The sequence below is a fragment of the Arvicanthis niloticus genome, chromosome 19 (genome assembly GCF_011762505.2).
Source record: "Arvicanthis niloticus isolate mArvNil1 chromosome 19, mArvNil1.pat.X, whole genome shotgun sequence".
NCBI classification, from domain to species: Eukaryota; Metazoa; Chordata; class Mammalia; order Rodentia; family Muridae; genus Arvicanthis; species Arvicanthis niloticus.
Window position 1 is genome coordinate 18297652 of NC_047676.1, and position 25436 is coordinate 18323087.

The 25436-nt window shown below is 34.7% G+C and overlaps 1 protein-coding gene and 1 long non-coding RNA gene across 3 annotated transcripts in view; one reads left to right on the forward strand and one right to left on the reverse strand.

The window, feature by feature from the left end:
* Positions 1–21571, reverse strand: part of Cdh12 (cadherin 12) — a 1002120-nt gene extending 980549 nt beyond the window's left edge. The window contains exon 1 of the mRNA XM_034523462.3: positions 21295–21571. The gene's annotated coding sequence lies outside the window, so the exon portion shown is untranslated. The remainder of the gene's footprint in view (positions 1–21294) is intronic.
* On the forward strand, positions 1670–16820 carry LOC143435120 (uncharacterized). Of its 2 annotated transcripts, none has more exons than XR_013105120.1 (3): positions 1670–1874; positions 4667–4781; positions 16573–16820. It is a non-coding gene; the product is annotated as an uncharacterized LOC143435120 (long non-coding RNA). The 2 variants fall into 2 exon arrangements; XR_013105121.1 differs by lacking the exon at positions 1670–1874 and adding an exon at positions 2123–2350.
* Positions 21572–25436: the final 3865 nt, after the last annotated feature.

Genomic DNA, 25436 nt, shown 5'->3' on the forward strand with positions numbered 1-25436 from the left:
ATTAGAAAAAGTCAATCTTAATTAATTATATTTCGATACCGATTAAATTATTTTCAAGGTTATGTAGTAATTATGTATACTTGTTTAAATGACCTTGTTTATCTTAAAAACAGTGGACACTTTTGCCAGAAATTTAAAATACATGTAGTTTAAAATACCCCTTTTCTGATCCTATTTTTTATAGCAAAATAAGGAAAACATTCTACGTGACTTTATTTAAATCAGGTTATACATATTTGGAAGATATTATGCACTCAGGTGATTAAGAATATTAGCATCCAACTAATCTATTGCTGGTACTTAAGAACTCACAAATAAGGAATTATTTTAAGTACATATCATAACAGATTTTTCCAACAAACATACACTATTGTGATTGATAATATTTTGTGTTGTGATTATACTATGAGAAGTCATTAAGTATAACTTCTCATAGCAGAAAGGAAAGCAAATAACAAGGAAGGGAAGAAAGTAAATGGAAGAAGAAAATGGAGAGGTGAGTTTGATGAAGGAAAGAGAAAAGAAAGCCAGAGGTAGAAGGAGGGATAGTAAGGGGAATGTGGGTAAAGAAGAAAGACTAAGTGTTGCGTGTGTCTGAAGAAGCCAGATGGCAGAAAGAAGAAGGTAAAGAGAAGAGAGGGTGTTTGAGGAAAGAAGTGTAACCTTAAATCCCATGTAAGAAGTAAAGAGTTAAAGAGTTTTTGAGAAAAGTAAAAACATATGAAAGCGCTCATAAAACAAAGATTCATACAAAAATTTAGTAATTTTGTTTCTATTTTGCAATATATGATATTGAAAGGAATTGAATATTTCTCTTGAAAGGATTTCTTATCCTTGTATTAAAATGTAAACTTTCAGTATACTTGATTTGAATTTTATGACATTACCATTATTCCAATTTGACATTTTTATATAAAATATTCTTAGGTTTGTATAGATTCTTATTTTGGAAAAAAGTCACAATAACTGAAAAATATAGACAAATGAGACATGAGAAAGAGTTTTATAAATACATTATATTTTCTTTCATAGCTGATCATCTATTCGTGTTAGCATACAAACACATGCATATTGTTCAAATGAGAATAATTTCAAAGAAACAGTTATGCTAACAAGGAGATAAGATTGTTTCTGATTCTCCTCTGTCTTTATTATGTCTCTGATATCTTAGTGATTTTCCATGGCATTATTTTGTTTCTGCCATGCCAGAATTGAGGGGTTTCTTAAATTCATTAGTAGTTCCTCCACTAACAAACTATTAGACTCATTGTTTATAACTCAAATTAATTCTTAATCTCTTAGGGTTTCCATTGCTGTGATAAAATACTGTGACAATAAACAACTTGTGGAGAAAAGAGTTTATTTGGCTTATACTTCCACAGTCTAGTTGATCATTGAAGGAAGCCAGGACAGTAACTTCAGGAACCTGGAACCAAGTGCTGATGCAGAGGCCAAGAATGAGTGTGCTTTACTTCCCATGGATTGCATTGCTTAACCTCATTCTTTATAGAAAACAGACCACAAACTCATGGGTGACCCTACCTAGAATGAGCTGAGCTCTTTTCATTTGATCAATAATTAATAATTAATTGTGGGTCCCTCCTCTCTGATGAAGCTAGCCTGTGTCAAGTTGACTTAAAACTGGCCAGTACACTCACATATACAAAATCAAATGTGAATCTAGACAAACATTTATAAACTTGCCTTGTCTAGATATTCCTTAACCAAAGAATGGATAAAGAAAAAGTGGTGCATTTACCCAGTGGAGTATTACTCAATCATCACAAACAGTGGCATCATAAAATTGGAAGGCAAGTGGATGGAACTAGAAATGATCATTCTGAGTGAGGTAACCCAGACAAAAAATAAACATGGTATGTACTCATTTATAATTGAATATTAGTCGTAAAGTAAATGACAACCAAATTACAATCCATAGACAGAAAAGCTAAGTAACAAGGAGGGTTCGTGGGGGCACATGAATCTCACCTGAGACGGTGAGATAGAATAGACATTATAGATGGACAAGGAGAGAGGAGAATGGATGGGGGTGGGGATGGGAACAGGAAGGATCACGTGGGAGGAGGAGAGAGGGAGAGAATACTGGGAGAAACAACTGGAATCAATGGGGAGAGGCAGGCATCCCTGGGATTCACGAGAAAATCAAGGGCAATGGAAACTCCCAGGACTCTCAGAGAGTGATACTCCTAGCAATGGAGGATATAGACCTTGAACTAACCATTTCTTGTAACCAAGAAAGATTCCCAATGAAAGGATTCTAACCCCAAACCAGTGACAAAAACTTTGACCTTCAATTTGTACCAAGTCTGGCTTGGCTGCATAAAGAGAGGTATGACACAATTCCTGCCTCTGGGGCATTGTCAGGCCATTGATCCCCACATGGGCTGATGGCTGCTATTGCCTGAAGCTGATTTGCTGTCTCTTCTATGTGTATTACTTTCAATCTCTATTTCTTGGAAATATACTTCATCCATTCTAACAGGAAATCACTTCATAATGAATGAAACAGATGTGGTTCTCGGGAATGAGGAATGGAGGTGGTAGTGAGGCTGTGGGGGATGAGAAAAGCTTCCACTAGGATTTTAGGACCATGGGAAAGAACCTAGACAAAATAATCACAGAGGCCATAAAAGCCTACATGGTCCTTTGTAGAAATTTTTCATTGCAAGACTTGGTCAAACTTGATCAGAATTGGTCAAATTATGAGCAGACATGAATTTCTGGACCAATTACTGCTACACTAATTAGCCAGGATACACTTGAAGAAAGGATGAAGAGTTATCGTGGTCTCATGAAGAAAGGGCATGGGTAGGAAAAGAAGGAATCTTTACAAATACAGCAAATGATAGATAGGTTTTTCTAATAGGAGGAAAGCTTGCATGTGATTCAGAAAGTAGTAATTGAAGAGAGTAATGCGTCTATGGAATTGATAGAATAAGGAAACAAAGATTGGAGAATTAGAAAATGATATGCAGGAATTTAAAAAATTTAGTGCCTAGTTCTCGTAGCTACTTAAAGGAATGAATATGAAGTACCTAGAAAGCTATCAGGGAGAGCTAGCTGCTTTGCTTACATAAAGTTTAAAACTCTGTAAGAAATTATTTTAAACTTAGTAGTCTGTCGCCTTTCTGTTCTTACTAAAGATTATATTGCCTGCTGTAACAGGAAACTGAAATAGTTGTGCCCAGCTACCCATGAAAAACAGGCTGTGTGAAAACTATGGAGATGTACTTTTGTTTTGGGTTTAGTTTCTGTTTTAAGCAACCAGGTGTTGGGACTAATAATCCAGGATTAATAAAATTTATGTAAATTTGAGGATTTCTAAAAAAAAATGATTAACAGTGGTCAAAGCCTTAATTACACAGCTTTTTAAAATAAAAATTCGGTTCAGGCTCTCTGGGAGAGAGAGGGAAAAACAATGAGAAGAATGAGGAAGGAAAAATAAAGGGAAATGTAGGAAGAATGATGAGAATCCTCAGGCAAAGTGAGACCATTTTAACTGACAGCTTGCATCCACTACTGAATCTGAGTAATTATTGAATCAGTGTTCCCATTCCCGGTTTCTCAGGACCCACCTTACACTAGAGCTGGACTTTGGCAAAATTGTCCTGCCTACTTGTTGTACTGAGGTAAGGATGAAGCAGAAATTGAAAGAATGGACGACCAATTACTGGCCAAGTTTGAGACCCATGCCATGAAAGAGAGCCCACCCTGACACTATTAATGATGGTCTGCTATACTTTCAGACAGGAGCCTAGTATAACTCTCATCAGAGAGCAACAGATGGAAGCAGATGCAGAGACCAACAGCCAAAGATAAACTGGAGCTTGACAATCCTGGGAAGATGGAAAGGAAGGATTGTAGGAGTCAGAGAGGATAAAATACACTACAAAGAAACCTACAGAATCAACTAACATAGGGTTATAGAGACTCACAGAAGATAAACCGTCAGCCTGAGAACATACAAGGGACTAATTTAAGCTCTCTGAACATATATACCTATTTTGGAACTTAGTATTTATGCGGAACACCTAACAGCAGAAGCAGGGGCTGTCCTAATTCTATTGCCTCCCTTTTGGATGCTTTGCCTTCGCTCGGCTGCCTCTTCTAGTCTCAATAGAAAAAGATGCTACTATTGATCTGAAACATGATATGCCAAGGCTGGTTGGTATCCATAAAAGGCCTACTCTCTTCTGTAAAGAAAGAGAGGAGTGAATGGAAAGAAGGGAGGAAGAAAATCTGGGAAGAGAGGAGGGAGAGCAGAAACAATTGTCAGGTTTCAAAGTAAACAAGTTAATTAATTAATTAAAAATATTCATATTACTTCTTCCATCTTTTCTGATCCATGTGGCCATTGAAAAGTGTACTTAAGTCTGTAAGCAAGAAATGAGCTTTCATCACGTAGAAATGGTCATGTTCATGGATCAAACATTTTTAGTGAACTAAATTAGTGGTTCTTGTGGTTTGAATGAGACAGGCTACCATAAGCTCACATATTTAAATACTTGGTGTCTAGTTGGTTGAACTGTTTTGGGAGGATTAGGGCTCATGTCCTTATGGGAGGTGGTTTGTCACTGAGAGAAAGCTAGGATTCAAAAGCCTAAGGCATCCCAAGATCTTTCACTATGTCTCGTTTTGTCTTTAGCTTTTGGATCAGATTTTTAGCTCTCAGAAACAATTCAAACAATATGTATGCCACGTGTGCCTGCAACTACCATTCACTCTGCCTTGATTGTCATTGACTCGAATGCCCTGAAACTGTAAGTCCTGAGTAAATGCTCCCTTTTATAAGTTACGTTGGTCATGATGTTTTATCACAGCAATAAGAAAATAATTAAGACACAGTTCACCTAAAATATTACCTGTAATTCTATCTTCTTTGACTCTAGGAAGAGTGGATGAGGTACTATTTAACAACAGCAGTGCAAGCCTAAGGGACACATGGCATGGCCTTTTCTTTATGAGACATTATATAATACCTTTAAAAAGAGTTTTTGGGTCAGAAATAGGTACCGAATCTAAAAAGGGAACATCAAGTGACAAAGAGAAACTTGGAAAAGCTTCTTTATAACCTTTGATTGATTTAGATAAATGGGGATAGTTTTCACTGAAAGGAATATTCTATACTGAAAGCAAATACATTCTGTAATGAAATCCTGTTTGGAAAATTATTCAAAGAAATAGTAAACAAAATGTTTTATGTCATGTGAAGTTGCTACAGCATTTTTGTAGGAAGTTCTGAAAAGTTAGTATAAGCATGTAACTAATCAGGTTACTCTAAATCACAAAGAGTGTTAATTGTTTGAAATAACAACTAGTACCAGAAAACTAGACAAATCCAGAAATACTGCACATGGTAATTTTTAAAAAATATATTACTTGAATTTGGTTGTTCCAATACAGCTGTAATGTGGTGTCATATGTTTTAAGGATTAAAATATATTAGAATTTGAAATTCTGTCTAGATACAACATGGTCTCTTTTCATAATTACTTGTATAGTTCTTAAAACAATTTTTGGTGAATGTTAAACCACTATTGACAGTTTGCTAAATGAAATACAAACGATAAAATATTATCATATGCCCTCAAATTTAATATACAATGACTAATAGAACATAAAAAATCAAATTAAATGATGATTCTTCATCAAACTATGGGCATTTACCAACTAAATAAATGTATACTGTTCATATATGTATCATAATGAAAATATGTGTTTGACATTTTAAATACATATATTATTCTGTAATGATATAATTTTAAAAATTACATAACCATTTAAAATATATATCTAGATTAATACTTCCAGTGAACATTTTATCAAAAATAGATTTTTGTACTTAGTGTTGGGGAACACTGGTTGACATTACAAAACAAGATAAAATATAATAAAGTATTAGGTGTCCTTTATATTTCATGTGGAATCTGCATATTATTAGAATCATAGAATTATCTTGGTAAGCTCAATTTCTTGTATATAGCAGCTAAAATGGACTGAAGAGATGTGTTTGGGTGTTACTATGGGATAAAAATCTATAGTGTGGTACACTGCCACTATTGACAAGCTGGGAGCAGGTTGTACAGATGTTTTTCCCAGATGGTTGTTGATGAGCAGTGATTGCAGTGAATTTGTGTGTGTTTGATTGTGTGTGTGTTTGTGTTTGTCTACATATTCTTATACAGAAGTAAAGGCATATGGAATCTTTTCAAAGATCATTGTAGAGTGATGTTTGTTGGACTATAACTGACGTAGAGAGATAGACACTATTCACCCTTTTACTACATGTGTGTACTCTGTTCCACTTACCATTTTGAGAATAGGTATAACCCCAGACAGAGGTTGCTACTGAAAAGAACAAAGCGTTTTTGTAGACCTCAGCATGGGCAGCTGGAATACTTCGACACGTGACTGTACTTGCTTGAATTGCCAGCCAGCCTTGTCATCTCTGCTGCTTCTCAATGAACCTTGAGACAGCAAATAAGGTAGTAGTTCTTTTCACTACTCTATTTTCCATGGCTGCCCTCTCACTTGCAGAGCTCCACCTCACATCTCACCCCATTTGCATCAATCATTCTAAAATTAAACTCATGTACTCATAACATTAAAGTGAACTCTGTTTCTGTGATTGAAGCTTCATTAAAATGGTGATGATTCACTGCTTCATTTATTAACAATTAAACAAAAAAAAGGAACACATTTTGACAGAGCCATGAATGTAGCATTTACATAAATATAATATTTTATTCTTCAAACACCAAAGTTTATATTCTTAGTACAGTTACTATTTAGGAGAATAGCTTTCATTGGTGTTAAATTTTTTCTCTAGTGAATAAATTTCAGTATTTATGCATGTGTGTCTGTGCTGTGGGACCCTAAAAATACACAGAGGTATGTGCATGTATGTTTTAACTAGAAGACAATATTGTGTACTGCATTTCAAGGGGAAGTCACTGTTTTGTTGATGTCTGTTGGCTTTTGTCTCTTTTTAAACAGCTTTTCTTAATTTTTCTGTTTATTTTCCATTGTGACTATGGTAATAAATACAAAATAAGTTAAAACTCAGATTGTAATTACTCTGGTACAACTAAAACTGCAACATACTATAAAACAAGCACACTATATGTGTAAATACAGTACTGCCAGTGTTTTATCACTAAGTTCTAAAAGTCTAGCAAATGTTCTAAGAATCTATTATTTATTTAAGTATTGTATAGATCTCTCTCTTCCTCTCTGTCTCTCTTTCTCTCTGTGTGTGTATATGTGCATGTGTATGTGCATGTGCATGTGTATATGTATGTGTATGTGTGTGTATGCACACAGTTGCCCAAGGAACCCATAAAAGGGCTTAGATCTTCTGGAGCTGTCATCATACTCAGTTAGAAGTCATGTGACATAGGTGCCAGGACATTATCCACAGCATTCTGAAAGGGCAGGATGTTCTCTTAACCAAGGTATCATTTTTCTGTCCCCATTTTGATCACTATGGATAAATATAAGGTGTATACATTAGGAGTAAATATCAAAGGACCTCATCAGAGAAATTCTCTCAATGATGTGGCTTCCTAAAAAAGACATGTGTGGTGATGACAAAAAATAGCTGTGGTAACAGAGAAGGAAAAATTCTCATGGGGCCACAACTCCTCCACATCAAAAGCTACAGATGACTATACAGTGCAAACAGTGAGAGAAATAGGCTTCCACAGGGAAAAGGCCCACAAATTGTTACCAGGTACAAAGGGGTCAGTCCTAAAATCACACACACACACACACACACACACACACACAGATATGTATATATTATGTAAATATGTATATATGATATATATGATTATACGATGTAAAATGTTGTATTTGTGTATATTTATAAATACATATATACATATGTATATACACAATGACTAAATAAGTAGAGGACATGAGTTTGAGAAGTCAAACGGGTACACAGGAAGGGTTTGAGGGAGAAAAAGGAAAAAGGGAAATGATGTTGTATTAGTGATATATATGCATTATTTTATTAATATATAACTTATGTTAATATATGATATAGTTTAGTATAATTAATATATTGGTATATGTTATATATTAACTTCAAATCTAAAGGAAATAAAAGGAAGACTAGATATTCTACAGACTCTTGACATATACTGAGACAAATGAGGGAGCTTCATTACCCTCAAACAAAAATAAGGGACACAAAGAAATACAATTTTTGAGGGTATCAAATATTGACCCTACATCTTTGAGTATGCTAGGCAAGTACTCTACCACTAACCTGTAGTTCAAAACCTTAATGAGACATGCTTTAAGGGGCTAAAACTTCTCTTGACATTAATAAGTAAAGAATATTTTTAAGTTGTGGAGACCTGAGGAAAACTGAGAATTGGAGGGAATCTCCATATACTGTGGATACAGGGGTAAGAGGATGTCTGTGGAGATTAGTATGCAGTGCAAAAGGAGAACAGCAAGGTTTGAGAAACCGATTGAGATATTTCAGCTTGAATAACTGGATGGATGAACCTTTTAAATAGTGAAATTGGAGGATAAAACACGTTTAGGGGTGAAGTCTAAGAATTCAATTTGGACATGTAGATTTGAGATTCCCATCCGAAATCTAATTCATATGCCAAGTAAAGCACATGAATAGAGATTAAATTTGGGTAAATCAGAGATTGGAGATGCATATTTTGGAGTTTTCAGCATATGGTGTCTAAAATTATGAACTTGGGTGAGATCACTTTGGGCGTGGGTGTAGACAGAGGAAAACAGGAGCTCCTCCAATAATGTGAGAAGAACCTGGAAAAGACTAGATGGAGGTTCTGTTGTAAAGTTCTTGTGTGAAACATTGTCCCTGGAGTGAAAGGTCACCACATAGAACAGAGATGAACACTGTGACATATAAATCTTCAGCTGTAACAAATTTGATTTTTCATATCAAGAAGTTGCATTGAATTTATAATGAAGTGTAGTTCAAAATAATAATTATTAGTTATCCGAACAAAATGCATCAGGTGACAGCAGTTGAAAAGCCTGAGCAGGTTATATTTGGGGAAAAAAATGTTCCCAAAAATATCATGTAAGTAACTGGTACTACGTGAAAGCCTAAATAAAGCTCTTATTAGTCATTTCGTGGATCAGACTTCACCTCCAGATGGCTTCTAAAATGTAAACATGTGACTTGAAATGGATAATGTTAAATAAGTAATCTCAAAAGTATTTTAAAATGCAGATGTCTAAAATTATCACAGATGCTCCTGCATTTTCAAAGGGATTCACCCTGGAAAATCCATTCATCTTTGCTAATACTGTAAGTAAAAATGAGTTTAATGCACCTAACACATTGAACATAGCCTAGAACATTGTAGAATAAGATGGTGTGCACTGTCTTTTGGCTCTCTTTCTGCGTATGATTTTCCATTGAGAAGCCAGCATTATTAGAGTAGAAACTGTATATCCTTTCTTAATAAGTAATCAAAATACTAAGCATCAAATACATATAGATTTATGTCATTCTAAAGCAGAAATATTGCAAAACATGGCATTGTAATTCAGTGACAATCTGCACTACCTACATATTCACAACTAAACAAAAACAAATGCAACAGAAGGAAAATGAAAGTTTCCAAATTCTGACCATGGATAAAGAAGGGCCTGTAGTGCCCATGAAGACTCTGCCTTCCTCATGGCTCTTGAGAGCATCTTGTAATAACACTCACCATATATTTGGAATAGTAAGGAATCAAACTTCAGAGGTAGTAATGAGTAGCAATTTGGATCATGTGAGATCTGCAGATATTACTCCTTGTAAATCAGGCATAAAGGAACATAACTGTAAAAAGGGTGTGTGATGGGCTGTACAATAACCCAGAACTACATGTGCAATTATTAAGTAACATAATAAATATTAATCACACATGTTATAGTATGAGATCAGAGATAATGCTGAAAATTTTCCCAGAGATAAAGGAAGAGTTGAAGGATATTCTGAGAGTGTTTACCTATTTTTTAAAGATTTATTTTTATTTATACAAGTACACTGTAGCTGTCTTCAGACACACACCAGAAGAGTACATCAGACCCCATTACAGATGATTGTGAGCCACCATGTGGTTGCTAGAAATTGAACTCAGGACCTCTGGAATAGCAAAGTCAGTGCTCTTAACCACTGAGCCATCTTTCTAACCCCTTCTATTTAATTACATTTCTAATCTTGTATTTATTTATTTATTTATTTATTTATTTATTTATTTATTTTATACACTTCATATTTTATTTCCCTCCCTGTGTACCCTCCAACTGTTCTACATTCTATACCTCCTTCTCACACCCCTGTTTCCACTGGGACGTCCCCATCAGGTGAAAGCAGATGCCTTTCCTGTGGAAAGTCCCGGTTTTGTTTGTTTATTGGGTTGGTTGGTTTTTTGGTTGTTTTTAGAGGTAATTTTTGATATTTTTCCTAAAATTATCATCTTGTTTTTATAAAGTTTTTTTATTTTTAGCATGAAAGAATAGATGAGTATATCCATTTACAAAAATTGGTTAAGTAACCACTAATTAAAATATCTTGGCTCTCAGTTAAAGCTATTAATCATAGCTTTGTGACTGGAAAGCAAAATGCAATAATTTTTCAGCTTAGTTTTCTGTGAATCCAGACTATTAGGGTATTTTCCTCCAATTCAAGTTTGTAAGAATACTCATAACTTACCAGTTTTCTGTGGTGACATGAACTAATGGACCATCCTTAAATTAATTCACTAACAGAGCCAAAAAATGGTACAAACTCTGTTTGCCTGCACGACTCTTAAACTGGCATCACACACACATGATCTCACTGTGGTTCATCGCCCCCAAGGCTGTCATCTCTATTGTAAATCATAAAGGAAGAATAAATAAGTTGTTTTTCTACTGTCATTCATATTCCATAGCTCTCAGTATAGTGTGAAAATATTTCATTTTGGGGAAGAAATAATGCCAAACGTGTTGATTTTCTTCTATGGGAAACTGTTAGCTGACTTTAGAGATTCCAGTGAAGAAGTTGCTCTTTTGTGTGAATGTGTGTCTGTTTTTATGTGTGCATAAGCATGCACACAGGAGTGATAAAGTTGAAATGCGAGGGCATTAAAAAGGCTCTGAAAAACATGTAAAGTATGTTTTCCATTGTATTCCCCTCAATTTTCAAGACATCTTAACACAGATGTATGCTTCTGGAAATATGGTACAGAATTAAACAGGAATATAAAATAAGCAATTGTCATGTTGGCAATAGGGACAATTTGGCTGCTTGCTGATTCTATTTATAACTAATATAACATTTTAACACACTATGGATAGAATTCTACATATGAGATCACACAAGTATGGAAGTCTATGTATATTTGTGTTTAAGTAACATGTGTAAGGAAATAATATTCATGTAAATATAGTTTTCAAGGATATTTATTAGTAAAGAAACCATTCCTGTATTTGACATCCTATCAAAAGAAGGCAAACCAACAATACTTTAAAAGGAAAAAAAAAGAGCAGACATAGATGGAAAGAGTAAATATTTATCTTTCTGTTTAAGATGCTGCCCAAATGAAATCTGAATAAGCAGTTACTCTGTTCCTATTCTCACAAGAAAAGAGACTCAGTTGTGTTCCTCTCTGTGGTCACATACAGTCATTTATCCACCGTGATCAATCAACAAAGCTCACGAACTTCCATAGTAATATCCCAAATACTAACTTGCAAATCTAAAGAATAAGGAAGCTCAACATTATTTGGATGTGGTGACATGACCCACATGGATGTTAGGGATAATGGACAACTTAGCTCAGTGCAAATAAAACAGCTCCATGATCCGTCATTAACCTAAGTGAGCCTGTGATTCACTGAAGCAGCCCTCTAAATGATAGGTCACTGACTGTTTAAAAGCTCTGAGATTTGCTAATGTTCCAAGGACTTAGAGTCTATTAGAGCAGACAGCCTGAGCGTGTACAAAATTGGAGGTAGCTTTAGATAGCTAACATGCTTTGATTTGTTGATTAATCTTCCTTAGAAGCTGTTGTAAACCAGGAACACTGTAGTTGCAATATTGTTCAGCATAAATATGTAGTAGAAGTGTCAAGCTGAAAACAAGAGAGAGGACTATGTCAAGAAACCCTCCTCAAAGGGAATTAAGTTTCCACTCAAAGCGGACTTTCAGAGTGCAATTAACTCCATTACAGGGAATAGACCTCTGAACACTGCTCAAATTAAGGCAGTGCAGTTAGTAGCAGGAGTAATTCAGGAACAATTAGCAATGCCCTTCTGAAGAAAGCTACTGAATTAAATCTTAGAAGGCTTTAAGATGAAAGCACTTAATTGCTTCTGTAGGTGTTCTGGACTGCACATAGATTCAAATCCAGCTGTTAATGCAGAATCTCCTCTGTAATCCTCAGAAACAAAACTGAATCTCGGAACCAATTAGGCAAACCGTTGTCAGCCTCCATATACCTTTACAGTGTTTCTGTTTCATTTTATTTTAATTGTGGATGACGTGAAAAACTGGGTTATTTTAGAGTAATACAATATTGAATTTTAAGTTGAAATGACCAGTACTTTTTCATATTTTTTTTGCCTTGAACTTTTAAATGCTTTTATATACTTAAGACTCATATTGTGCTATATTCATTTCAATTTTTACCAGGAGGACATAGATTGTGCAATACGTACAAATGTGCAAAAATGTAGTATATTATGAATGTATTTGTATACCAAGTTATGATCAAAGAGTAATTTTAATCGAAAGTTGTACAACTCACCAACAAAGAACCCTGAAGGTTCTTTTCATGCTATCTAAAATTTTCAAGTAATTTTGTATGTATGCAACTGTTTGGGTGAATTTCGGTGCTTGTACTTATTCCTTCAATACATATTCACCACACTTATTGATGACTTCCAGGTACCAGACACTATGGTGATGACTTTCTCTCATAGAACTTGCTTTTCACTACATAAAAAAGTACAAAGTTTCCTGTATTAAATTGGGGTTGCATGTCAATAAACCTATCATAAGTAGAACATACTTTTAATTTACCAATAAAATGCCTGAATTATTAGACATCATACCTCAGTAATACACTACTCTGCAGAATATTGTTCATTTACTCTTATGAGGGAATGGGGAAATGGAAATTGTAATTTCCTATTGACTTCTAGTATTTTAGGATTATAATATTGCATATGGCTAGCATTAGAAAATATCAAATTTAAAATTCAAGAATAGTTTTTAGGAAATTCACATTACTTTCAAAATGTCTTAATGTCAACAAGTATTAATTCAGCACATTTTAAAATAGGAAACATCTATAATTCAATGAATATTATTTCACAGTGTAATGATTGGTTTGCATATTTCAGTGAAATAATAAATATGCTCCTGGTCCTATTGAAACACTTATAGATAAATAAATGCCATTGTTTTCTTTGGAAATCAAATATAATTTACAAATAATGCCTAAAAACATCATTCAGAAATTATAACAAGACCATTTTACTTGAAATAAACTGTGCAGCTAAAAGAGAATGATGGTTATTGATAAGGAAGAGCTTGGGTAGTTAAAAACAGATAGAGAAGAGAAAGTTCAGAATGTCCTTGTTTCTCAGCCCACAGTAGTTCTTTAATGGCTACATGGGTGGTTTTACACTTGGACACTGTGCTATAAACAATTATGGAAGTAATAGAAATTGCAGAGGTATTATCAGAACATTTTGGTTGTTAATGTATAATCTAGGTCTGAAATGAGAGTGACTGAGATAAAGGTGACCATAGGTATGGGACATGAGAAGCAACTGGCTTGAAGATATATAATCTAGACTTAGATACTATGACTCCATCAGAGCTAATATATAGTTGAGTAAGGAAGACTAGGAATGACTCAGTAGTGATCTTAAAGTGCCAAGCTTCTGGGGAGAAAGTTCTAGCTCTGTGTTATTTCATTTATAAATGTTTCTCAAACACAATGTAACAAAAGTTTTATTCCTAACTGGCAAGACTGTTGAGAAGGAGTGCAACATTACAATTTAGGGCCAGTAGAGGAAAGAAAAATAACTGGGAAAATGTCCTTGAAGGGAAGAAGTGCAAGATGGCCTCTTTCTCTCCCAGAATCCTTCCCTCTTTCTAACCTCCCTCCCTCCCTCCATCTGTTCTACCCTCCATCCCTCCTTCTCTCCATCAATCAATCCATCCTTCCCTTCCTTACCCTTTCTGCTTCCTGAGCATCCAAAGGTGGTAAATTTGCTCCACCATACATTGCATACTATGATGCATCAACATAACCAGAGAATTCACTGGAGGCAGTGACTACAAATGGATACCTCAAAATGGCCCCCCTAAAGCTGTTTGTTTCAAGTATTTTGTTAGAGCTATGGGAAACTGATGAAGACACTATGTAATTCACCCAGATGAACATGATTTTAAAAAAAAAATGCGACTAAATAGCAGTATATTTAGTCTATACAAGGACAAATAGAAACCACAAATTTAGTTTAAAAAATTGTTTGTGAAATTCTATAGTCACTATAAATGACTTAAATATTCAAGTGGAAATATGAATTACATATTCTAAGATGGTAGTCTGATGTGCAATAAAAGAATTGGAGATTAAGACAGTTTGGGAAATAAACACACAGATAGCATTTAAACCTATGTTGTTGAGGAAGCTTGTATCTTTATTGAATTTCTGCGTAGATGGGTTATGACATCCTATAACTGAGTCCCAGGATATCTCAGAAAATAATATGTATAAGTCCAAATTTAAATCACTCCTTAGAGGAGTGTGAAAAATAAAAAAAAAATTGTAATAAAATTAAAAGCATATGAAAGTTTGTTTCAAAATACTTCAAGTGTCAGAATTGTATAGTTTTCCATTTTAGTACTTCTAAATTTTACTCTTAATAATATATCACAAAAATCCACCAAATTCTCTTAGGCAGGCCAGTGTGTCTGTGATTCTATCCCATGTTCTGAGGTACCAGGCCTTAATATTTATTTTGAAAACTAACATTTACCTGATCAGCAGTGTTCCTGCTAAGGAAGTAGATAGCCTTCAGCCTGAAGCAGGCCACATACCATATACACCACAAGAATAATCTTATTTCACTCGTTGCTCTTATTACACAATATAGGAATACAATGTACTTGCCAAATGACAATATAGACTATTGAATGTGTCAGGGAACAAACACCCTGTAATTCCTGTTAAGCTTTTACCCTATTAGGCTCAGTATTCCAATACCCATGCTAGATCACATGACTACAATATAAGGATTCACTCTATCAGGATCTACCGAGCACTGAATATCTTCCTGTCATGGACAGCTTAGCACATATGCTGAAATGATATTATGAAAACTAAAATTTCTCCCTGTGAAGCTATGGTTGATTACAGATTTTTATCTCATCCTTCTCATTCTTGCTTAACGAACATATATCTTAGCCTTGCCAAGAGCTTATGCTTCACTATTTACCTCATGTCCCACTGCCTGTAATTAAGGAAGAGAGGGAATGGAGTCAAATCTTACTTTAAAATCTGCCAGCAATCACATCTCATGCAGGAATGGTAACTCTTCATGGAAATATTGATTCACAAAATCCCAAAATATTTCATTGTAGACATACAGACATGCTTAAGGACAAAGATGCATTTTGAGAAATAAACCTGTAGGGAATATCACTATTGTGCAAAAGTTGGAAAATATACTTACAGAAAACTAGATAGTGTATGTAAGTCAAGTAAGCAGTGTATGGTACTTTTAATGAAATCAAGAGATGTAATAAATATAAAATATAGGCAGGTGCTCCCAGGATACAACATAGATTTCAATGTGAACACTGTTTAAGTAAAACAGCTATGCTATAAATTATTAATTACAACATAATCCAGTAACAAATATTTGACAGTTTTCAATATTAAACACCAAAATAATCATTTTATATTACTAGAAACACATTATTAATTTGTACACCAACAATACCACAAACTAGTATAAACCTATGATAACTACATATCTATACCTGTAGACATCAGTGAATTTTGATCTCTACTGTAATCTTCGAGATCACCATTGAATGCAAGATCTCTCACTGACTTTTATGCCATTAGGGCCTCCTGAGACTATATTTTCACTAGTATGTAAGCCTCTCTTCTACATATCTTCAGAAGTAAGTACATCTTAAAATTAAGTAAGGAATTTTATTTTTATTTTCTGATATAAATGTGCATCATACAATAATAGAAATAATTTATTTTCTGATATTAAATTTCCATTTTTTTCCACATGGGTCAAGCTTATGTATTTTGTTAAGACAAATATGTTGTGTGGATAGCAAAGGTAACTAAATATTTTGGTAATTTTTATCCTATCGAGAGAGAAGTTTTTCTTGAATAATTTCTGTAATATCAAAGTTTAGTATTTAATTGTTAAGTATTAGCGTAGTAATGTCATTCCAATTTAACATCTGTATCTTGCTATTTTTACTCTGTTGTCAGACCATGGGATCTCATTCATATTTGTTTGTCTCATTCTTAGGTTTTTAAGATTATATTTTATCGGGCTGGTGAGATGGCTCAGTGGTTAAGAGCACTGATTGCTCATCCAGAGGTCCTGAGTTCGATTCCCAGCAACCACATGGTGGCTCACAGCCATCTATGATGAGATCTGATGCCCTCTTCTGGTGTGTCTGAAGACAGCTACAGTGTACTCATATCATAAAAATAAATAAATCTAAAAAAAAGATTATATTTTATCTCATTTGTCCAAATATCCATTAAAGTAATAATTTGTTTCCACATTCTCAGACTCTTCTTTTAAAATATATTTTATTTTTATTTGTAATTGTTTGTGTGTGTGTGTGTGTGTGTGTGTGTATGTATGAACATGCATGAGTGTGTGCATGTATGACAGTGTATGTGTATCTCAAAGAAGGTTTGTTTGTGAATGAGGTGGTCACATGAATTAGAAGATGACAGTTGAACTACAGGAGCTGGGGTTACAGGCAGGTGTGAGTTTACCAATGTGAGTACTGGGACTTGAACTTCAGTCTTCTGTAAGAGCAGTAAGCACTCTTAATTTCTAAGAAGCTCTGTATGCCTACTCTCTACTTGTCTCCCTTTTTTTAAAAAACTTAAGCCTCCTTCCCAGTTAGTGACACTTCCATAATGCCTATGCCTACTTGTTAAGTTTTTAACAAAGAAAATAAAAATAATTATTTTTTATTCATTATTGTGGATCTTGTGTGTGAGTGTGTGTGTGTGTGTGTGTGTGTGTGTGTGTGTGTGTGTGTGTGTGGACAACTTTTAAGAGCTGGTTCTGAATTTCCATGATCTAAGCCCTTGGGATTAAATCCAGGTCATCAGGTTTGATGACAGGTGTCTGTAGGCACCAAGCCATTTCAGTGGCCCAGATAATTATCTATGTAAGTAGCCTAAGGACAGTTTCATCTTCATCATGATAATTAAGTCCAACACTTCACAAATCCTGACAACACGTTTCATCATGTAGTAGAGTGGGTCTTATTGTTACCTGTAGCCTAGCCTCCTTCAGTTAAAGTTTAAAGCAGAAGAACCTGTCCTTCAATGCGAATTGTCAATGGGATAGTATTTTACATTAGGTAGTACAAGAAGCCTATAATCAAGAGGTAAAACATTTTGCTCCCAAATGGCCAGAAGTAATTTCTATAATATTGTTTTAAATCTTAGCCCAACATTCAGGATATCATTATGTTGCAAAGAGTCAGAATTCTCATAATTATACATAGAAGATTTTTTGTATTTAATAATAATTGTCAAGAATAATGGAGCTATGGGATCCATTAATTATATCACAAATTGAGACTGTTATCAAGCATACCTGAAACTAGCACCCTACTTCACAGGCAAGTCCATATTCCAAGTCTCTCTTCTAACACTGGCTACTTACATCAACTCTGAAGAAAAAAGCATGCATCCTTTTGCCATTTGAGCACATCAGTTAGAGAGTGGTATGTAAGCCCTCCAGTTTTCTAATGAGTATCTGTGCAGAGGCTTAAGTCTCAAATTTTCACTATAGTTCTAAGACATATGTGCATAGAATGTATACATTTTACGAATAATTTTCCAGTGCATAGTAAGGTGTCTATATATTCAAGGTAATGTAAACTACTTTATAAAGGAGTCATGTAGCTATTTATAGAATAAAGGTTAAAAAAGTAAATCAATGGGGAGAAAATAACTGATGTATAACAAAGATTTAATTTGTCCCATATTGTAAACACTAATATGTTAACACAATACAAACCTTAATAAAACTACATAATCAATGTATAATTGAGTTTTGAGAATGTGTATCAAAGAAATCACAAAAGTAGAATTACATCAAGTAGAACTCATGATTTTATTCAGTTTTTCTTTGAGCACATCTTTCACTGGTTCTAAAACATGTTATTTATTCCATATTGCTTGTCATGTTATCATGTGCTACTTTAACTTTGAGGAATCATGATCATGCTATATAGATGCTGTATCACACACCTTCACACACATTTCCCTTTAAGAGTATGGTTGTGGTATAACAACCTTTCTACATATCAATTTAGGAAAAATATATTTGCTTAAAATTTAAAAGAGATTTAAAAGTTGTCACCATTTAAAATACATATCACTTATCATCAACATGTAAAAAAAAGTCTAAGTAAATTCCTTACAAATTTAACCCTTGTATAAAGAAATAATTTATTTTCCAATGCTAATTTAATTTATCATAAAAGCAAAAGCCAATATTTTAGAGCAGAATAAATGGACTCTTTCTACGTATGCTTCAATATAGATAGGATTGGTACCATAATATCAATTAAATGCTGTCTATTGATTAGTAGTGATAATATAGGCTATAATCATATTCAAGGCAATAATTTGTTCAACAAACGGCCACAATATTGCCTTACTTTGCATTAGATTGGTGTAGCAATGTTTCCCTTTAGAAGTGTAAGCATATTTGTAATAGGATGTACTACTGTGTCATTTTATTATTCAAGGGTTTAGGTTTAGTGTTTTTACAAGGAAACATGGCAAACAAGCATCTCCCTGCTTCTCTCTAACATACACTTAGATTTAATGGCATGGAATCTAGACAGTATAGGTGAGAAAATTAATAGTTCAAATTGCACATAAACACAGGATAAACAGAATATCTGCAGGTTTAATTCCTTAGCAGGAGTGATTATATGTCATCACAGTGCATTTTAAGAAACAAGAATGAATTATATACTAACAAACACGAAACAATAAGATTGGTTGATTTTTGGCATATATCACAAATTATTCCATGAACTACAACCTGCCACAATCCCAAATATAAAAATGCTCCATGGAAGCAGAAAAGAATGGTGTCCTCAAATCTAGGGGTGAGTATGTCAAATCAAGCATTTGTTGGGATTTTTGTTTTCCCAATAAGCTAAGTTCTATTTTTTTGCTACCACAAAATCTTAACACGTGAAACAAATGACAATCTCTGCTGCTAATTGAACTCGGGATTTTTGTGGGTATTATCGGAAACAATCACATCACTATACAGATCAGTGGAGGAAGTGAGCTCTAGTCAGAAAAATCACTTGGCTTAAAACTCTCCTGACAGCTTAAAAACAGCACAAGGCAGTGTAAGTGAAGTATACATCAACCGAGTGTAAGGAAAACACAATGGAAGAGAATAGTAAAGATGCTTCCCTTTCTGTGACTGAGAAGTTTAGTTGCAGGTTAATGTTTGAAGCTAGATTTTGAAGTAATACTGCAAATGAAGAATATGATACTATATTCTTAAGCGGTATTTCATGTCATTTAAGAATCTCTTCTTATTTCAAGAGTTTCTTCAGCAGGTTGAGAAAGCCCTCTTGTCTTGTTGCTGAGTAAGCAGATTGTGGCGGTTAGTTAAATGGAAGTGCCCACTTGGCTTATGGCTCTGCACTTGAGCATTCCAAAACAATGTGTCAATCAACTGCGTACAGCCTAGTAAAGAATACTCAGCTGCCTTTCAATTCTGAAGACCCGATACGTGGATGAAGGGGGGGGGTGGTAAATTTCCAGTCTTCATCTATTGCTTTCAACAAACAACACTGTCAAAAAGTTAAACTGATAGTTTAAAACTGCATAGTATAATGTGGCAAAAATGGATATAAGGAAATCAATAAGGTTCGGTGTCCATGGATGCTAGTGTCTAAATACTATTTTATAAATCTCACATCTCATCAAGTATGCTGTAAATATCGAACAAGAACAGATATTTGTTTAGATTTTTCCACTATTTTGTCATCTCTAGAGTAATGTGAACTGGGCACATATATTCTAAGAATAATTCATGCACATCCCTCAAAGTATATAAACTGATCTCCTTGCTGAGAAGTGTATGAATGAGCTTTAAAAATACTAGATGAGAAACTGGAAATTAAGAAATGGTTACAGAATCCGTCAAAAGTATGTCAGTTGCCTCTCCAGAGAGAACAGAGAAATGCATCTGTGAGAGGCATCACAGACCCTGACGTACGGAGTTACTGAAGCGACCATATTCTCAATATAAGAGGAGTACAAGAACCAATGATGTTAAAAAGTAATATTATAAAAATGTATACTCTCCTTGAAAGAACCTTTAGTTTCTGTGTTCTCTGTCCCATATATAATCCTTATAAGTTTTTACTTACATCAAATAATTCATGGCTCTGAAAATTTCCAGATCATAATATATAACCCTGAGTTTATGTGGTAATTGTCCCGAGTGAGTTTTGTGGCAGAAAATGCAAGCTGCCTACACACCCAGCTGATAAAATATAAAATTCTTTCACACTTTTAATTTAGGTAAGAATGTTTCAATTTTACTTTCTGTTAAGTAAGTAGCAAAAGGAATTGGCATTTGAAAAGCTTGTATTGCTTTTAGCCACACTGAAAGCATTTACAAAATTACCAGTTGAACATCTATCTATGGCTTATCCATTTATTTTCATTTGGTATTTTAGCCTAGCTAAGGTACAGTAGCAGCGAATGCTTCCCTCTCTCATTTAACGGAGCCTCACAACTGTAAGACTACAGACTTGTTTAGAACTTGCTGAAGTTTCCTAAAGCAAAACCACTCACAAGCTTCAAGACTAAGATGCCAGGTCGGTGAACAGCTTTCTCCAGCTTTGACTAGCCCAGCATCACTTTATTAACCATGCATGCGTCCGTCTCTGTGAGCGTTCCCTGAAGTGATCACACACACCGAAATCCAGTCTTAGAAAAGGAGCCTTACCTGATGGCTGAGAGCAGACACAGCTGCAGGAACAGCAACAGAGAAAGGGCAGCAGCGGGATGCAACAACACAGCCTTGCTCCAAGGTGCGACTTCTCCGGAGCTCTGCCTCTGTCTCTTCCCTCTTCTCAATCACTGTAGGGAACCAAGACCACACATTTTGTCCCTTTTAATTCACAGAAGGTTCCCAGGCCAGGCAGCCAGCAGACACCACTTTGTTCCTGGAAGAGGCAGCCTCTCTTCTCAGAAACGCTTGGACCCTCTCTGTGGCTGCCTCCACATTTACCCTTCAGATCAATAATGCTCTCAGGGCGGAGGGGGTGGGGGGTGTTGGGGAGGCTCAGCAGCAGTGGCTAGCCGCGAGCCAATGGGGGATCAGGATTCCTTCCCTGTCATCTCCCCGCCCTCAAAACAAAACACAGCGTGCCTTTGACACATCTCTGAGTTGTGAAAAGTAATTGAATCCTACGTTTGAAATGCATCTTATTTGTTCTTTTCCCCCCTACCGTTCATTGTAGAATCCTTTGAATGAATGAAAAAGCTGAATCTCTCTAGGAAAACTCATTATACCATCTGGGCAGAACGGGACATTTAGGAGATGAGAAAGTCATAGCACCTGGCTTTAGACAATGTGCTGCGTTTTGAAAATGGATCCGAGAGGGAATGATTCTGTCCTCTCTCTTCCCGAGAGTTTGATTCTTTTGTTTTCTGGAAGAAAAAAACAACAACAACAACAATAAATTCAGTATTCATCCGAGTTGTTTCGATCTCTACAGGTTAAATGACTATAAGGCAATGATTGTTGATACTTAGTAGTCAAGGAGTTCCTTGTCACCCAGATACATGTTTCTATACCGATTTAACATGTCCATACACTCTTGAGGTGGAAGAAATTGCTCAGGCTGTATTATAGGTTGTTTTAATTGTTAATGTTTTCTGTAAAACTTAAAAATTTGCATGTTTTTTCTAATAAAAGTTTATTAGTTATTTCTGACATTTTATAATACTGCTTAATGGCGATGAGATATTATAACAAGGAAAAGCCAGTGTTGAATAAATACGGGTACGTCCTTTGAAAACACCCAAATTACAATGTGGACCTCAGTCGTAGCAATCTTTCTCGGATATTCACTATTTAATATTTTACAATATATCTTAATAAAATACTATAAAATAATTTGCTTAAACTATTGTATTCTCTGCAAGAAACGGTAATTTTGTCATTTATATACCAAGAGTTCAGTAATTTTGTGATAGCAATTTCATACTAGTCTGTAAGAATGCCAAGTACACATTCTCTGTACCATTTAAAAAACAAGAAGTCAAACAACTGCACAAATAATGATGTCTTTTCAATGTCACCATCGAATAAGAATAAAATTAATGTGTCTTTCTGAAATCTTTTGTTCCACTGAAGTAATACACATAAGTTGATGCATTTGGTGTAGCAGAGCTTTGTATATTTTGACAAGTTACAATAGCTTAGGGAGTCATTACAAACAAAACAATTTCGTTACCTGTCCATCATGTGAAGAAAGCATGGAGAAATGTAATATTTACAGCTCCGTTGACTGAGTCCCTATAAAAAACTTAATCTTGACTTTATTGTACCTCACTCATGTAGCCAGTAAAATTTTACACAGGACAGTGTCTCGCCAAGTGTGTATGTAGAAACATTGTTTCTAATATGGGTATCTCAATTTCTGTGACTTTAGAATGGGAATGACCATCTTCATCTCCGTTAAGAACAAATTCATTTCAAATTATGCTCCAGCCTGTGGTGTAGAATGGAGATCTCCAGAGTATTATCTAAAAGGAGATTAGATGTAGCATGGAAAGTTAGATAAAAAGAATTTACACCATGGAAATTAGAGGACTATACAAGTAGCTGTTTGCTACTAACTAAAAGCAAATTAAAATTAATACAAACAAAAGTGAGAAAATGTATTGTAGCAAAGGAGTTAAATAATATAAATTATAATCTAAATTTGTTTGTGGAAGAAATAATCATATAATATCAGAAATACATATATGTATAGTATTAGTTTATTAGTATCATACATATATAAAATTAGTCTCTCTATATATACATATATATTTATATATCAGACAAATACAGATCAGTAGGGATTAATTCTTTGACAACAAAAACGTCCAAAAGACTGTTTATAAAATAAATGTTATTATAATATATATATATATATATATATATATATATATATTCCCAAGGAAGAGACAAAAGTAATTACAAATAATGAAAAAGCCATCACTGGGCTATGAGAAGTTAAAAAAATAAAAAACACTGTTAAAATTGATAAAGTCCTTATGGTTTCCATCCAATTACACATTGACTTTCATTAGTTTGACTTGCAAAACCATTACAATTATCAGTCTCTCAGGTGTTATGGACATTACTGACATGCACAGTTTGGACCCAGGTTTTCACAAATCTTGTAAAGGTATTTGTAGTAGTTTCTCTTTAAACTACTACATCCATGCTCATGGTGCATTACAGGGTTCCTTCATAGCTCCTTTACTCCAATTCAGATCCTGGCTTACACTTCATTTTTAATCTCAAAGTGGAAGGAGATAAGGAGCTCACCCCAAACATAGGATTCTAATTCATGCATAATAACTTCATTTGGGAGAAACTATTTTCCACGTCTGCTCATATCATCTTGGGAAAGAAAAGCACAGACATGTTTCTATAGTATTAGCCTATATTATAGAAATGTGTGACATTACTATGTACAGAGAGCCATGGGGAAGACTATTAAGTATTAAAAATAAATAAAATACACCAAATCTATTCTGGTCTTAAAAATCACAAAAACAAGACTGCTAACCAGGTTGTCTGTATATCTGGGGGAGTGGGGGGGGTAATGGGTTATTGTTTCTCATCATTATGCCATTTTATATGTTAGGTATATCTTTGTTTATTTTTAAATTGAAGTGAATTGAGGCAGAGAAAGCCAAAGGCAAGCATATAATGCATAAAAGGCATTGAGAGGTTTTCTTATTCATGGGTCAATATAGTGGGTCAGCAGAATCAATGGTATGTGTTTTAAATAGTAGAACTTTGCACTTTTGTTTGTGCTGTATTTTAAAGAGGATAAAATAAAAACTCACATTCTTATTGTTTATGCCAACTTTTCTCCATAGTTAATGAAAAGAGGCTTGACAAGTGTGGCTATAGTAAGTGACTTGAATTAAAAAACGTACTTTCTTCCATATTGGCATAATCTTTGCTCAGAGATATGATAACTCTCTCCTCTCTCCAGGTGCCTATGTCTCTCTCTCTCTCTCTCTCTCTCTCTCTCTCTCTCTCTCTCTCTCTCTCTCTGTCTGTCTCTCTGTCTCTCTGTCTCTCTCTCTCTCTCTCTCTCTCTCTCTCTCTCTGTGTGTGTGTGTGTGTATGTGTGGTGTGGTATGAAAACATATACGCACCATGTTCTTAAATACAAAAGGAGCCTGGCAACAAGATGTAAAGTTGAACTGTGCTCATTTGAAGGATTTGGCACTAGCAAAAGGGAATAATTACCACATGTATTTCTTTCTCCTAGGCACCATGGAGATCAGAGATTAAAATATCCTTCTAAAACCAACAACAGAAAAATTGCCTGTGTAAATGGTCATCTTTTATACCTGAATAACATTTACCTAAATAATAAGGATTAGAAAACATGTCATGTTGAAAGTTTGGGTATTCTAATTGGGTAAAATACTCAATTATACTAGAAAGTTATACCGATAGTATAATAAATAGAACACAACCAGATTTCAGAGTAGATAGAGAATAGGCATTGGTCTTTTCACCACATAACCTAGTGAGGATTACTCTTCGTCTGTATATGTATATTTGCTTGTATTCCTGGACACATGTTTGTGAGCACAGATTTGTTATTGCATATATACATTTGTGTGCTTGTTTTTTGAAACCCAATGCTAACTTTATCTTTCATCCTTGATTACTCTCTACTTAATATATTGAGGCATAGTCTCCCTTTGATCCCAGAAGTAATACTTTTGATTACCTTGTCCAGGCAGCATGCTCTAAATATTGTCTCTTTCTTTCACACATTAGAGTAACAGTCAAGACTACCAAATCTACCCCAACTTATGTGTCTACTGGCGATCAAAACT